The 14076-nt window shown below is 45.1% G+C and overlaps 1 protein-coding gene across 3 annotated transcripts in view; it reads left to right on the top strand.

Annotated features, from left to right (window-relative positions):
* The window catches only part of PTPN9 (protein tyrosine phosphatase non-receptor type 9), a 98236-nt gene that overhangs the window by 24182 nt on the left and 59978 nt on the right, over window positions 1-14076 (top strand). The window contains exon 2 of one of the 3 annotated variants that reach the window (XM_066342924.1): window positions 11327-11378. The exons of the other annotated variants lie outside the window; for them this stretch is intronic. The gene's annotated coding sequence lies outside the window, so the exon portion shown is untranslated. The remainder of the gene's footprint in view (window positions 1-11326; window positions 11379-14076) is intronic. 3 annotated transcript variants of the gene reach the window in all.

The following is a 14076-nucleotide window of genomic DNA, read 5'->3' as shown; positions in this document are numbered from 1 at the left end:
ACTTGGCAAGGTCATTAACTTATCTGAGTTTTTATTTCCTCATCTATAAAATGTGTGAATACCTACAAGTGGGCCTGTAGGAAAGGTTGGCTAATCAGGAATACAAAGAGCTTGACTCACGGCCTCATTCTGTGGGTGCTCAACAGACATGTGTGCTCATCCCCTCCCTTCAGGGAGTGCGTTTAAGATATTTCTATTTTTTATGTTCTTTAAAACCCTCCCCTGCAGCCCTGGCCGGTTGGCTCAGTGGTAGAGCGTCGGCCTGGCGTGCAGAAGTCCCGGGTATGATTCCCGGCCAGGGCACACAGGAGAAGCGCCCATCTGCTTCTCCACCCCTCCCCCTCTCCTTCCTCTCTGTTTCTCTCTTCCCCTCCCACAGCCGAGGCTCCATTGGAGCAAAGATGGCCAGGGCACTGGGGATGGCTCCTTGGCCTCTGCCCCAGGCGCTAGAGTGGCTCTGGTTGCAACAGAGCGACGCCCCAGAGGGGCAGAGCGTTGCCCCCTGGTGGGCGTGCCGGGTGGATCCCGGTCGGGCGCATGCGGGAGTCTGTCTGTCCCCGTTTCCAACTTCAGAAACACACACACACACACAAAACAACAACAACAACAACAAAAAAACACCCCTCCCCTGCAGGTTTTTTTTTTATTCATTTTTAGAGAGGAGAGAGAGAGAGACAGAGAGAGACAAAAAGAGAGAAGGGGGGAGGAGCTGGAAGCATCAACTCCCATATGTGCCTTGACCAGGCAAGTCCAGGGTTTCGAACCAGCGACCTCAGCATTTCCAGGTCAGGCCCCTGCAGGTTTTAATGATTTTTTTTTTTTTAAGAAATGGACTCTTGCCTGACCAGTGGTGGCACAGTGGATATAGCATCGACCTGGGATGCTCAGGTCCAAGGTTTGAAACACTGAGGTCACCGGCTTGAACATGACCCCAAGGTTGCTGGCTTGAGCAAGGGGTCACCAGCTCAGCTAGAGACCCCTGGTCAAGGCACATGTGAGAAAGCAGTCAATGAACAACTAAAGTGATGCAGCTATGAATTGATGCTTCTCATCTCTCTTTCCCTTTCTGTCTCTGTCTCTGTTTATCTCTCTACCTCTCTCTTTCTTGCAAATAAATAAGTAAATAAATGGACTGTCTTTGGATATGATTGCTTCTTGTGCCCACAGGGCTGTCATGTGCCCACTGTGGCAGCACACATGTACCACACGTTTCTGTGTGATTCTGAGTGGACTGTTAGCCTTTTTTTTTTGTCTCAGTTTTGTTCGTTGTAACATAGGGTAGTAACAGTAACTCATCATGAAACATTGTTACTAAGATTAAATAAGTTAATTCAGAGGAAATCCTTGGAACTAGTGCTTGGCAGACGATGCTGTTTAATGTTTGCCAATGTGAACATCTGTGAATTATAGCTAATAATGGCTACTTGGTAGAGTTATGAGAATCCAATGAGGTGTGTCAACCCTTTCCCATTTGGCCTGGCCCATTAATGAGTTAATAGAGGGAAATGTTACTGAGGTGAGATGCCCCTCAGGTGCCTTGCTGAAGTGTGGCTCTGTCCCGTGTATCAGTGATACTCAGACTTGATCATGGCAGGATCACCTGGGGATGTCGGTGAGGTACAGGTGCTGATTGGGAAGGTTTGCGGTGGGGCCTGCTAGCCATGCTCATGTGGCACCAGTTAAGTCTGCAGACCTCACCACCAGTAAGTAGCTCTGTTGTGTATGAGTTTCCTTCATTTTCCTCTCTGATGGTGTCTTTTTCAAAAGACTTCCTTTCAGCAAATTGCTTCTGGGGATCACTACTTCCCTTTCTAGAAGCTTCACACCCACCTTTTCACAAAGAATCCAGGCCCTGGTCTGTTGGCTCAGTGGTGGAGCATCGTCCTGGTGTGTGGAAGTCCTGGGTTCAATTTCTGGTCAGGCCACACAGGAGAAGCAACCATCTGCTTCTCCACCCCTCTCTCTCCCTCTCTCCTCTCCTCCTGTAGCCATGGCTCCAATGGTTCGAGCAAGTTGGCCCTGGGCACTGAGGATGGCTGTATGGCCTCACCTCGGGCACTGAAATGGCTTGGTTGCCAGGCAGTGAGCCCCAGATGGGCAGAGCATTGCCTTGTAGGGTGCTTGTGGGGTGGATCCTGGTCAGGGCACATGTCTGTCTCTGCTCTCCCTGCCTCCTGCCTCTCACTTAATTAAAAAAAGAGAGAGAGAGAGAATCCATCTCTTGGGGCTTGGTGTATATGTATGTGAAAGAAAGGTTAGTTGTACGGTTCACCCAGGAATCAGGTCAAGTTTGCTAGGGACTGGGAGCTTCTGCAGCCACCCCTCCCCTCGCAGACACCTCCGCAGGCCCTGGCAGCAGGCTCCTGCTAACAGTTGTGCAGCAGATGCTCACCAGACTTCCCTGGCACTTGGGATGGCCGGTGTTGGAGGCTGAGCTGGGTCACAATAATCAGGGGCTGTTCCACTTTGGGCGCCATTTCTCAGGTTCCACAGGCTTGTCTGTCCCCTCCTCACGTGAAGTCTGGACTTGTTCATACAGGAAGTGGAAGAAGCGGGAGGGAATGGACGGTTCTCACAAAGCCCTTTTTGTTCTCAGCCTTCTTAACTGGCCTTGGCTCCTTCTAGGCTAGGACTGCCCTGGTTCTCTCTTTAAGTCAGAACCACCACTCTTGCTTTGTATGTGTGTGTGCGCGCGCTCGCAACCATACTGGTCTTTTCATGTTGTTCCCTTTTAAAGCTTGAATTGGTATGATTTATAATTAATTGTATAAGCAGTTATCAGAATTTCACTTTTTTTTTTTTTTTAAAGATTTTATTTATTCATTTAGAGAGGAGAGAGAGAGAGAGAGAGAGAGAGAGAGAGAGAGAAGGGAGGAGCAGGAAGCATCAACTCCCACATATGCCTTGACCAGGGAAACCAGGGTTTTGAACTGGCGACCTCAGAGTTCCAGGTTGACGCTTTATCCACTGCGCCACCACAGGTCAGGCAGAATTTCACTTTTTAAGATTTCTTTTTAAAATACCAGCATCTGTCTTCTTTAGAATTTTAGATGATGAGATTTTAATTTTGTGAAATCTATGTTTTAATAGCATTATAACACAGTGGATAAAAATGTGGGCTCTCTAGAGCCAGGCAACACAGGTACTGATTCAGGCTTCACCATTTTTCATGTTTTGGAACTGTGCACAGTTACATAACACTTGGAAATCTTAGTTTGGTCATCTATAATATGGGGTTGACCTCCCAGGGCCGCTTAGAGAACTTGACCATCCCTGTACAATTCAGCATCAGATTGGTGGTTAGAACTTAGTACCCAGTAAATATTAGCTGTTGTTAATACGTAGGTCATTTTGTTAAAGATCTGGTATTACTTAAATCAGGGAAGTAAGATGTACAGAATGCCTTCGCAGGTAGCCAGTTATTGATGTTGTAAGGTAGGCAGCTGTTACCCTTATTTGCAAGAGGGACTGTGGCAGGAAGAGCTGTGGCTGGTGACTGGCCTGAGGGTCGCTGGATGTATGTAGCAGACTGGGTCTCTTGTCCGGGATCCCTGGTGCCACATCTGGGACTTGCTGTCTTAACTGCCTCCTCCTGATGACACATAACTGTTGGCTGTCACACTTTCAGAGGGTATGTGGTTAATACTCTTTGAGTCCCTTTCTGTTTTCTTCCCTCCCTCCTTTCCTTCCCTCTCCTTTCCTTTCCTTTCCTTTCCTCTCCTTTCCTCACTTTCCTTAACTTTCCTTTCCTTTCCTTTTCCTCCGTCCCTCCCTCCCTCCCTTACTTCTTTCCTTTTTTGAGAGAGGCAGGGAAAGAGAGAGAGACAGGAACATCAAGCTGTTCCTGTATGTGCCTGACTGGGGAATCGAACCAACAATCTCCACACTCCGGGATGATATTCCAACCACCTGAGCTATCCAGCCAGAACTTAATTTTTTTTCTTTATAGACAGAGAAAGGGTGTGAGGGAAGCATTCATTTGTTGTTCCACTCAGTTATGCACTCATTGGTTGCTTACCATATGAACCCTGACTGGGAACCCGCAACCTTATTGTTTCAGGTCGATGCTCTTAAACTGACTGAGCTAACTGGCCAGGGCCGACCCTTTCAGTTTTCAACCAGTCTGTCCTTTTAGTCTGGATTAAGTCCAGTATAGTGGTTCCCTCATCCTTTTAGGATGAAAGTGTCAGCAGGAATTTATCAGATTTTTCTACCTCTCCCCTCCTTTGATGATAAATGTAATATCCAGCAGATGACAGGTTCTCGAAGGTCTTTATCTCTGACATCTTTACCACCATGCCAGTTTTGGATCTGAGTCAAGAAAACAATCTGTTCTCCATTATTGAGCGGGGTGAGGGGACTCTGACAGCTGTATCATGTGTCATTGCTTTCTTTCTCTCAGAAATTATCTATTGCGGTCTGTGGATTTCTACTGGAGAATATCATTTTGAGACACACTGCCAACCCACTTCCCCTTGTAAGATTTGAATGAGGTTCGCCTGTCCACTGGCATATTGGGCAGCTCTCAAAAATCCACTAAACTCAGATTTTCATGGGTAGGGATCATATCTTATTTGTTTTATAAAATTCATAAATTTTAAATTAATTTATCTTGGATATCTATCAAAGTAGATATCTGAAGTCATGATATTGGCAGCTTAATTCTCAGACATGTTCTTTTGTGACACAATAGTCACCTCTTCCAAAAAAAAAAATAGTCACCTCTTCCATTCTTTTCTTCTTATGTCATTTCTGATATGGTTTCTCAGTTTCATCCAGGAATTTTTCTCTCTCCTCCTCTATTTTCAGTTTATCTTTTTGTTTGTTTTTAGTGGGGGGGGGGGGGAGAAACAGACAGGGACAGACAGGCTGGAAGGGAGAGAGATGAGAAGCATCAAATCTTCATTGTGGCACCTTAGTTGTTCATTGATTGCTTTCTCATATGTGCCTTGACCGAGTGGCTACAGCTGAGCCATTGACACCTTGCTCAAGCCAGCGACCTTGGGTTCATGTCTGTGATCCCATGCTCAAGCTGGCAATCCCGCACTCAAGCTGGTGAGCTCACACTCAGGCCAGATGAGCCTGCGCTCAAGCCAGCAACCTTGGGGTTTTGAACCTGGGTTCTCAGCATCCCAGTCCAGTGCTCTATCCACTGTGCCACCACCTGGTCTGGATATTTTTAATTTTAAACTTTTATAATAAGATTGGCAGGTGTCTGTTTCGCTATCTCTCCCCTCCTTTCACTTAAAAAGTAAAAAAGAAGTAGGATTGACAGTAATATCTGTAGGGTGAATTAGGAGGGCATCAGGTTTGGGAGTAAGGGAAAGAGAAGAATGTTCCAGCAGCATGATCTGGAAAGTCAACCTTAATTTATTGACAGCCATTCATGTTTTTCCTTTTCAACAGTTTCAACTGTCAGTTGGAAAAAGATCAATATTGTAACTGAAGTCTTTCCCCCACTCTAGGTTCTCTAGGTCCTTTAGATTGTTTCCCCTAGAAATTTTTCCATGTCTTTTCTGGTGTGGGTCACCCTCATGTAACCAGCTGGAGTGGGTGGCAGCAGGCAAGCTGACCTCAGGTTCTTCCTTATAGACAGTGATCTCCTGCCTGCTCCCTGCCCCCTTCTCTCCTGGGGACCTGAAGGACTTTGCTCGGCCACCAGTGAGGAGCTTCCTGTTTATCTTCTGCGTTTTCATTTTGTTTTGTTTTTTCTGTTTCTGTTCTGTGCTATATCCTTCTGCCCCTTAAACCTCTTTGTTTTGGGGTGTGTATGACAGAGACAGAGAGACAGAGAGAGGGACAGATAGGGACAGATAGACAGGAAGGGAGAGAGATGAGAAGCATCAGTTCTTTGTTGCGACATCTTAGTTGTTCATTGAATGCTTTCTCATATGTGCCTTGACCGGGGGGCTCCGGCAGAGTGAGTGACCCCTTGCTCAAGCCAGCAACCTTGGGCTTCAAGCCAGAGACCTTTGGGCTTAAGCCAGTGATCTTGGGCTCAAGCCAGCAACCATGGGGTTATGTCTATGATCCCACACTGAAGCCAGCAACCCCTCCCTCAAGCCAGATGACCCCTTGCTCAAGCTGTGACTTCAGGATTTCCAACCAGGGTCCTCTGCGTCCCAGTCCGATGCTCTATCCACTGCGTCACCACCTGGTCAGGCTTTCTTGTTTTCTTGTTGAATTACTTCCTCCCTTGTCCTTGGTCTTCTTCATCCTATTTAGTAACCTTTGTCTGGAGAGTGGTTTTTAATTCTGAGAGGTGATGCCAACTTGAGTTTAGTAATCATGCGATTGGCCAGCACCTCTCGCTAGCACCTCCTACAGGAGACCCTGTGTGACCCAGTTCCTGCTATGCCCAAACATCCCCTGTTTAAGGCTTGGGGCTCCTAAAAGCAGCTATAATCCTTTACTCCTCTTTAGAGGTCTGTAGCCTATTCCCTGTGAGACCGATATGAAGAATGTATCTTTTGTGGCATCGTTTAAAATACTAATTTTAAAGCATTATGTTCAGATATCCCTATTATTTACGTAGCGGTGGGCAACAGTAGGTTTATAGTTTGTAGGAAAAAAGACATGCAGGTTATGATTATCACAGTAGCTTTAATAATGTCACAATGGCACAGTGCACTTAGTGCAGTCTTATAAGTACTCAAATAAATAATACAATAATTGATAAATAAGTGCTAATACAAGAATAAACTGTTTCACATATCCCCCTAACACACACACACACACACACACACACACACACACACACACCTACTTTTCCCATCCCTGCATGTAAGATTACAGTATATAAAATCAATACATTGAATTTTTTGAGTGGATATATAGCCATGTGATTGAAACTGTAAAAAGGACAAAACAATCTGACAGACATTCTCCCTCTTGCCTTGTCTCCTAGCTACCTAGTTTTCTCTACAGAGACAGTGGTACCAATTTCATGTATGTCCTTCCAAACACGATGTATGTATTATGTGTTAGGATGAATGATTTATGAGTTTCTCAATGTCACATAGTGGAGTGGAAAGACTATGGGATTTGAAGACTTGAATTCAAACCTTGAAACCTCAGGTCTGCTATTATTATTAGGCTCTGTGTATTTTCTAAAAATTATTTATTTATTTATTTTAGAGAGGGGAGAGAGAGAGAGAGAGAGAGAGAGAGAAAGGGGGAGGAGTAGGAAGCATCAACTTTCATATGTGTCTTGACCAGACAAGTGCAAGGTTTTGAACTGGCGACCTCAGAGTTCCAGGTTGACGCTTTATCCACTGCACCACCACAGGTCAGGCCTAGGCTCTGTGTATTTAAAATATATATTTTTTAAAAAACTGATTTTAGAGAGAGGGAGGGAGAGAGAGAAAGAGAAACATTAATTTGTTGTTCCATTTATTTATGCATTCATTGCTTGATTCTTGTCTATGCCCTGACTGGGGATTGAATCTGCAACCTTGGCGTATCAGGACGAGGCTGGAACCAAGTGAGCTACTTGTCCTGGGCTAGGTTCTGTGTAATTTTTTTTTTTTAATTTATTTCTTTTAAGTGAGAAGAGGGGAGATAGACTCCTGCATGGGCCCCAACCAAGATGCACCCAGCAACCCCCATCTGGAGCTGGTGCTTGAATCTACTGAGCTATCCTCAGCACCTGATGCTGATGCTCGGACCAACCACGCCACTAGCTGCGAGAGGGAAAGGGAAGGGAGAGAGGGAGGGCAAAAGAAGCAGATGGTCGCTTTTCACATATGCCCTGACTGGGAATCGAACCTGGGCCTTCAGCACACTGGGCTGACGTTCTGTCCATTGAGCCAGCTGGCCAGGGCCTCTGGGTGCTTTGATTTATGTGGTTAATAATACTTTGCTTGCTAAGGTTGTTGAGTGTGACGTATGCACAGTTCCTTCTTTGGCATATGTAAGTGCTTTGCAAGTGGTTGCTACCGTTGTTACTGCTTGCTGGACCACACTCTGGTCTATGTGAGCTGAGAAGGGCAACATCTTGCTCTAACAAGATGTTAGATTGAATTGCCTTTACTATAATATGAGACCAATGTTCTCTTACACGTATATATGGAAGGGAACCGTAAGCTAAGGGAGATAGACATAACATTTTTTTTTTTACAGAGACAGAGAGAGAGATAGACAGGGACAGACAGACAGGAACAGAGAGAGATGAGAAGCATCAATCATCAATTTTTCGTTACGACACCTTAGTTGTTCATTGATTGCTTTCTCATATGTGCCTTGACCACGGGCCTTAGCAGACCGAGTAACCCCTTGCTTGATCCAGCGACCTCGGGGTCTCGAACCTGGGTCCTTCCACATCCCAGTCCGACACTCTATCCCAGGGGTCTCAAACACAACTCAGCATGTGGGCCGCAGAGCAAGATCACAGCCGTTCGGCAGGCCGCACTAGGTCTACAAAAGGCAACTGTTATGCAACACTTTTCAGTGTCACAAAACGACCAGAAACTGTAGTTCGCATCACAACTGCTGTTAACTAAGCTAATATCTAGCTAGGATGCTAGAGAAATGAAAAATACAAGTAGGCCCCTAGGCTTACTTAATTTTATCCAAAATATTTTGAACTTCGTGGATTAGTCTGCGGGCCACACAAAATTGTTCAGCGGGCCGCATGCCGTTACTCTCTCCAACGTGGTTACTCTCTCCAAAATGGCCTGCCGCGAGTTTGAGACCCCTGCTCTATCCACTGTGCCACCGCCTGGTCAGGCGAGGAGCTTTTATGTTTAACAGCTCAGTTAAGTCTGGTTCTTTGGTGTTGCCTGAGGCTTTGGACTCCTAAGGGAAGCTTTGTTGGGCCAGCCCTATTTTGGATTTCCAGTTGTGCAGTTCCCAGTGGGATGTTAATCCTTTAATAAATTAGTTTTTTTTTTTTTTCCATTTTGGATCTTGCACAACGCTTGATGTGATATATATAAGAGGCCAGAACTCAGAATCGTTCCCACTTGATTTCATCTTGAGGAAGGTGTTCTTCATTGTTATCTGTCCTTAGCATTTTTGATGGGATTTGTAGGGCTTTGCGTTTGAAGTTCACTTGGGGCCCTTCATAGGTGAAAGAGCTTTCTACCTCTTGCAACAGATGGATACGAGAATAAAGAGACCTGATAGTAGGGGGAGATCTTTTAAAGTAAGGGGAATTGTAGTTGGCCTATGGTGGTACAGTGAATAAAGTGTTGACCTAGAATGCTGAGGTCACCAGTTTGAAGTCCTGGTATTGCCTGGTCAAGGCACATAATAACAAGCAATCAATGAACAACTTAAATGAAGCAACAATGAGGAGAATCTCATTCCTGCTCCCCTGCCCCTGTCTCCTCTCTCTGTAGTCAATAAATAAAATCTTTACAATCAATAAAATCTTTAAAATAAAATAAAGTAAGGCAAGTTTTGAAGAGTGCTGTGCTGGGTGTCCTAAATAGTGGTTATGAACACCAGGTTGCAGGATCTGTTCTGGTATTGATTTATCTTTCCTGAACAAATGACATTTACTGTGTTGTAAGGCCAGTAGCCACGGCCACCATCACAGCTGCCTGGCCAACGCAGGTTCGCATTTAATCTGGACAGATCATGAAGAAACAATTGAGCCAAGAACTGGTGAGCCATTTTTCTTTATTCTAGACTCGGCACTCGGCAAGTGAGTAAAAACACACAGCGGGAAAACACTTCCCTTTCCATTCAAGGCTCCCAAAGCCACTGACTCATCCGAGTTTTCCTAGACTCAAAGACCCCCACCAGTTTCATTCACCTCCATTCCCCATGTCTTTCTCCTTCGCAAACTGGCTTCTCCTTCAGCATTCCGCCATTTTGGCTATCTCCTCTCCTCCACGTGGCCTCCCTGCCCTACTTCAACATGGACTCTTCCTCAAGAACGTGGTTACTCTCTCCAAAATGGCCTCCTAGCTCCTCCTTTTAAAACCTTTTGGCGAAAGCTCCTTCTCCAACACACATTAGCATAACCAAGCCTCTTCCCAAGCAAGAAGGGCAATTAGCTGTATCATGTGAGAGCATCACCACGTGATGAGAGCAGCGGCCATCTTTAACAGAGTGAGCAAAAAGTAACTTATCTACCCTGCATTTGCCTTCTCTAGAGGAACTTGCTATTGAGTGTATTGGTAGGGAAGACTTAATGTGGGAACCCCTGAAAGGGAGAAATGTTTTACCCATTCGACTATGTGGACGTGGGAATTGCACGTCATGTTTTATTTACTAGGACGTGTGAAATACCAAATTTTCTTATAGTGAAGGTCTGCACAAGGAATCGGAAAAAATTTTGAAGACATTAACATACGCTATAGTTTATCTGCCTTTTTGAAGGAAAACATTAGAAATAAAAAACAAATGGAGGAAACCTGACCAGGTGGTGCTATAGTGGATAGAACGTCGACCTGAGATGCTGAGGTCCTAGGTTCAAAACCCTGAGGTCGCTGGCTTCAGTGCGGGCTCACCAACTTGAGAACTGTGTCACTGGGTTGAGCGTGGGATCATAGACAAGATCCCACGGTCACTGGCTTGAGCTCAAAGGTCACTGGCTTGAAGCCCAAGGTTGCTGGCCTGAGCAAGAGGTCACTGACTTTGACATATACATAGAAAATTATGTATTTTTTAGTATTTTTCATTCAACTTCAGTTGTTGGGTTTTGTTTTTTTTTAAAGATTTTATTTATTGGTTTTAGAGAAAGGATGGAAAGGGGTGGAGGAGGAGCAGGAAACATCAACTCATAGTAGTTGCTTCTTGTATGTCTTGTATGTGCCTTGACCAGCTGAAGGTCTCAAACCAGTGACCTTAGCATTCCAGATTGATGCTTTATCCACTGTGCCACCATAGCTCAGGCAATTTTAATTCTTAAGTTATTAAAAACATGATAACAGGAAAAGCATACCTTTTTTATTTTTACTGAATATATGGAGGTTCCTTTGGTTAACAAAATCACATAGGTTTCAAGTGTAAAAGTATATATCATCTGTACACTGTATTGTGTGTTCACCACCCGAAGCCAAGTCCCCTTTCATCAGCATTTATCCCCTTTGTCCTCTGCTGCCTCCCTCTGCCCCCTTTCCCTCTGGTAGTCACCAAACTGTTGTCTGTGTCTATGAGGTGGTTTTTTTGTTTTGTTTTGTTTTGTTTGCTTTGCTTAATTCCTTCACTTTTCACCAAGTTTCCCAAACCCCCTGCCCTTTGAAAATAAAATAAAAACATGAAAATAGGTATATGGGATTAAGAGTAACCTCTTTTTTTTTTAAATTTTCCTTTATTACATTGTTTCATAACATGATCACATCAGAAATTTATCTTAAAAGTTTTTCCTTCCCAGATGTGTTTCCCTGTTTCAGAAAGCATTGGCTGTTTTAAGATCACCTCTTAAGGTAAGACACAATTTTTCTGATCAAAGGGAAAATATTGGTGACAAACCAGCAAAAGAGTAATTCAGAGTGGATGGAGTTTATTTCCACATTGGTGCCATAACAGAGGGCTAATGCAAAGAATGTAATTTTCAGTTTGAAAATTCAACAAGCCTCATCTTGCTGAGTGTAGCAAGCTAATGTGTCCCAGCTCAGGCTCTCTTCCCTCACTTCTAAAGAGCTTAATAGACATGACAAAGAAGAAAAGAAAGATGGGGAAACAGGCATGGGGGGAAGGTCTTTTACTAATGCCTTTCTTCCTGAGATAAATGGGAAGTGGCATAGTTGCTGAAATCCAGAGGAAACCTCCAATTTGGTAAAAGGCAGCCACTAATTTTGTATATTGAGTTACTTTCTCTAGCCAGTGCATGGCGTCTGTCCTGTACAGAGTTGTTTGTTATGATAAGAAATCATCCCTGGGCTCTGGCTGGTTGGCTCGGTGGTAGAGCGTCGGCTTGGCGTGCAGGAGCCCTGGGTTCGATTCCCAGCCAGGGCACACAGGAGAGACGCCCATCTGCTTCTCCACCCCTCCCCTTCTCTTTCCTCTCTGTCTCTCTCTTCCCCTCCCACAGCCAAGGCTCCATTGGAGCATAGTTGGCCCGGGCACTGAGGATGGCTCCATGGCCTCTGCCTCAGGCGCTAGAATGGCTCTGGTTGCAACAGAGCGACACTCCAGATGGGCAGAGCATCGCCCCCTGGTGGGCATGCCGGGTGGATCCCGGTCGGGCGCATGTGGGAGTCTGTCTGACTGCCTCTCCGTTTCCAACTTCAGAAAAATACCCAAAAACATAACAAACAAACAAACAAACAAACAGAAAACAAACAAAAAAAGAAATCATCCCTGGCCAGTTTGCTGCTGTTAGACAGGACGTGTGCTCAGGATGGCCATGTTAGTCCTCATAGCTGCCAGTGTCCTCTGACAGAAGGGACAGAGGAATTAGAGATGGGCACAAGGGAGACAGCTCGTTTCTTTAGAGGCTTCGTTTTGCCATTGAACACACATTGAAAGTTTCTGATTTGGCCTGACCTGTGGTGGCGCAGTGGATAAAGTGTCAACCTGGAAACGCTGAGGTTGCCGGTTCAAAACCCTGGGCTTGCCTGGTCAAGGCACATATGGGAGTTGATGTTTTCTGCTCCTCCCCCCTTCTCTCTCTCTCTCTCTCTCCCCTCTCTATAATGAATAAATAAAATCTTTAAAAAAAAAAAAAGAATGAAAGAAAGTTTCTGATTTAACCTTTGAGTAGTAAGTTTTTTTCATGCTTACTCCTTTGAGGAGTTTTTTTTTTCAAAAAATGAAATTAGTTCCAGTTCTAATTTTATTAACTTAAAATCATGTTTGTTTGATAACCAATTTATGGAAACAAGAAGAACATACATTTGCCTTTTTAATGTTGCCTTACACATTTTTAAAATAAAAAATTTTGTTATGATTATACTCTGGATGCTCAGGAGGCACGAGGACGTACATGAACATTCATACTACTCAAAGGGTTAAACGTGTGCTTTTGGATAAAGTACATTAGAGTGATTGAATTGCTGCAGTTTAACAAGAAGCAGCATGGGTCCCTTGAATTCTGAAGAACGCTGTTTCCACGGAAAGACGTTTGGGTGTGACATGACTACAGTAAAGAAAAAGGAGAATTGTTCATTTGGAGACATTCCATACACGGGGACCGCGGCAAATGCTTTTCTGTCTTTTGTCCCCTTTCAGGCTTTGTTTTTTCAGATTAAGACTCTGAGGTTCAGAGAGGTTCAATGACTTGCCTAGATGTCACACAACATTGAGAACATATTTTCTTTTTCTTACTCCCAAACCCCTTAGTCCACATTTGTTCCTGGGTGGTCAGGTGGCTGACACTCAATTCATTTCCAGACCAGGTTTCTTGTAGGTCAGGCTCGCCCACACTGTCTGAGACCTGGGCGTTCAGGTACCACTTGTGGGACTGAGTGGGCCATCCAGTTGTTCTTGACCTTTGGGGGAGTTTGATGGAGCATGAAGACTTCATTTTTTGCTGGCCTTATTTTTTCTGTACCATATATATATATATATATATTTTTTTTTTTTTTCTGAAGCTGGAAACGAGGAGGCAGTCAGACAGACTCCCGCATGCGCCCGACCGGGATCCACCCGGCATGCCCACCAGGGGGCGATGCTCTGCCCATCCGGGGCGTCGCTCTGTTGCGACCAGAGCCACTCTAGCGCCTGGGGCAGGGGCTACAGAGCCATCCTCAGCACCTGGGCCAACTTTGCTCCAATGGAGCCTTGGCTGCGGGAGGGGAAGAGAGAGACAGAGAGGAAGGAGAGGGGGAGCAGTGGAGAAGCAGATGGGTGCTTCTCCTGTGTGCCCTGGCCGGGAATTGAACCCGGGACTTCCGCACACCAGGCCGACACTCTACCACTGAGCCAACCGGCCAGGGCCTCCTGTACCATATTTTAACACCGCTGACTGAGTGGTGTCCAGGCTCTTATCCACCTAACTGACAGCTTTCTCAGTCCTTTTATAGCAGGCTCTCTAGTATCTTTTTCCTTATGGCCGGAGCCAAGAAATTTGTTTTTATCTATTTAAACATGGTTGTGGGGGAAGTATGTAGTTACAAGAAGCTTTGGACTAAGCTGAAACAGCTCTTCCCTGTACCTAAAAAGCTAGTTGAGGGGGGTCGT

Source organism: Saccopteryx leptura, chromosome 6, assembly GCF_036850995.1.
Source record: "Saccopteryx leptura isolate mSacLep1 chromosome 6, mSacLep1_pri_phased_curated, whole genome shotgun sequence".
Taxonomy (NCBI): Eukaryota; Metazoa; Chordata; class Mammalia; order Chiroptera; family Emballonuridae; genus Saccopteryx; species Saccopteryx leptura.
The sequence above is the reverse complement of the archived record's forward strand: the minus strand, read 5'-3'. Positions and strand labels throughout refer to the sequence as shown.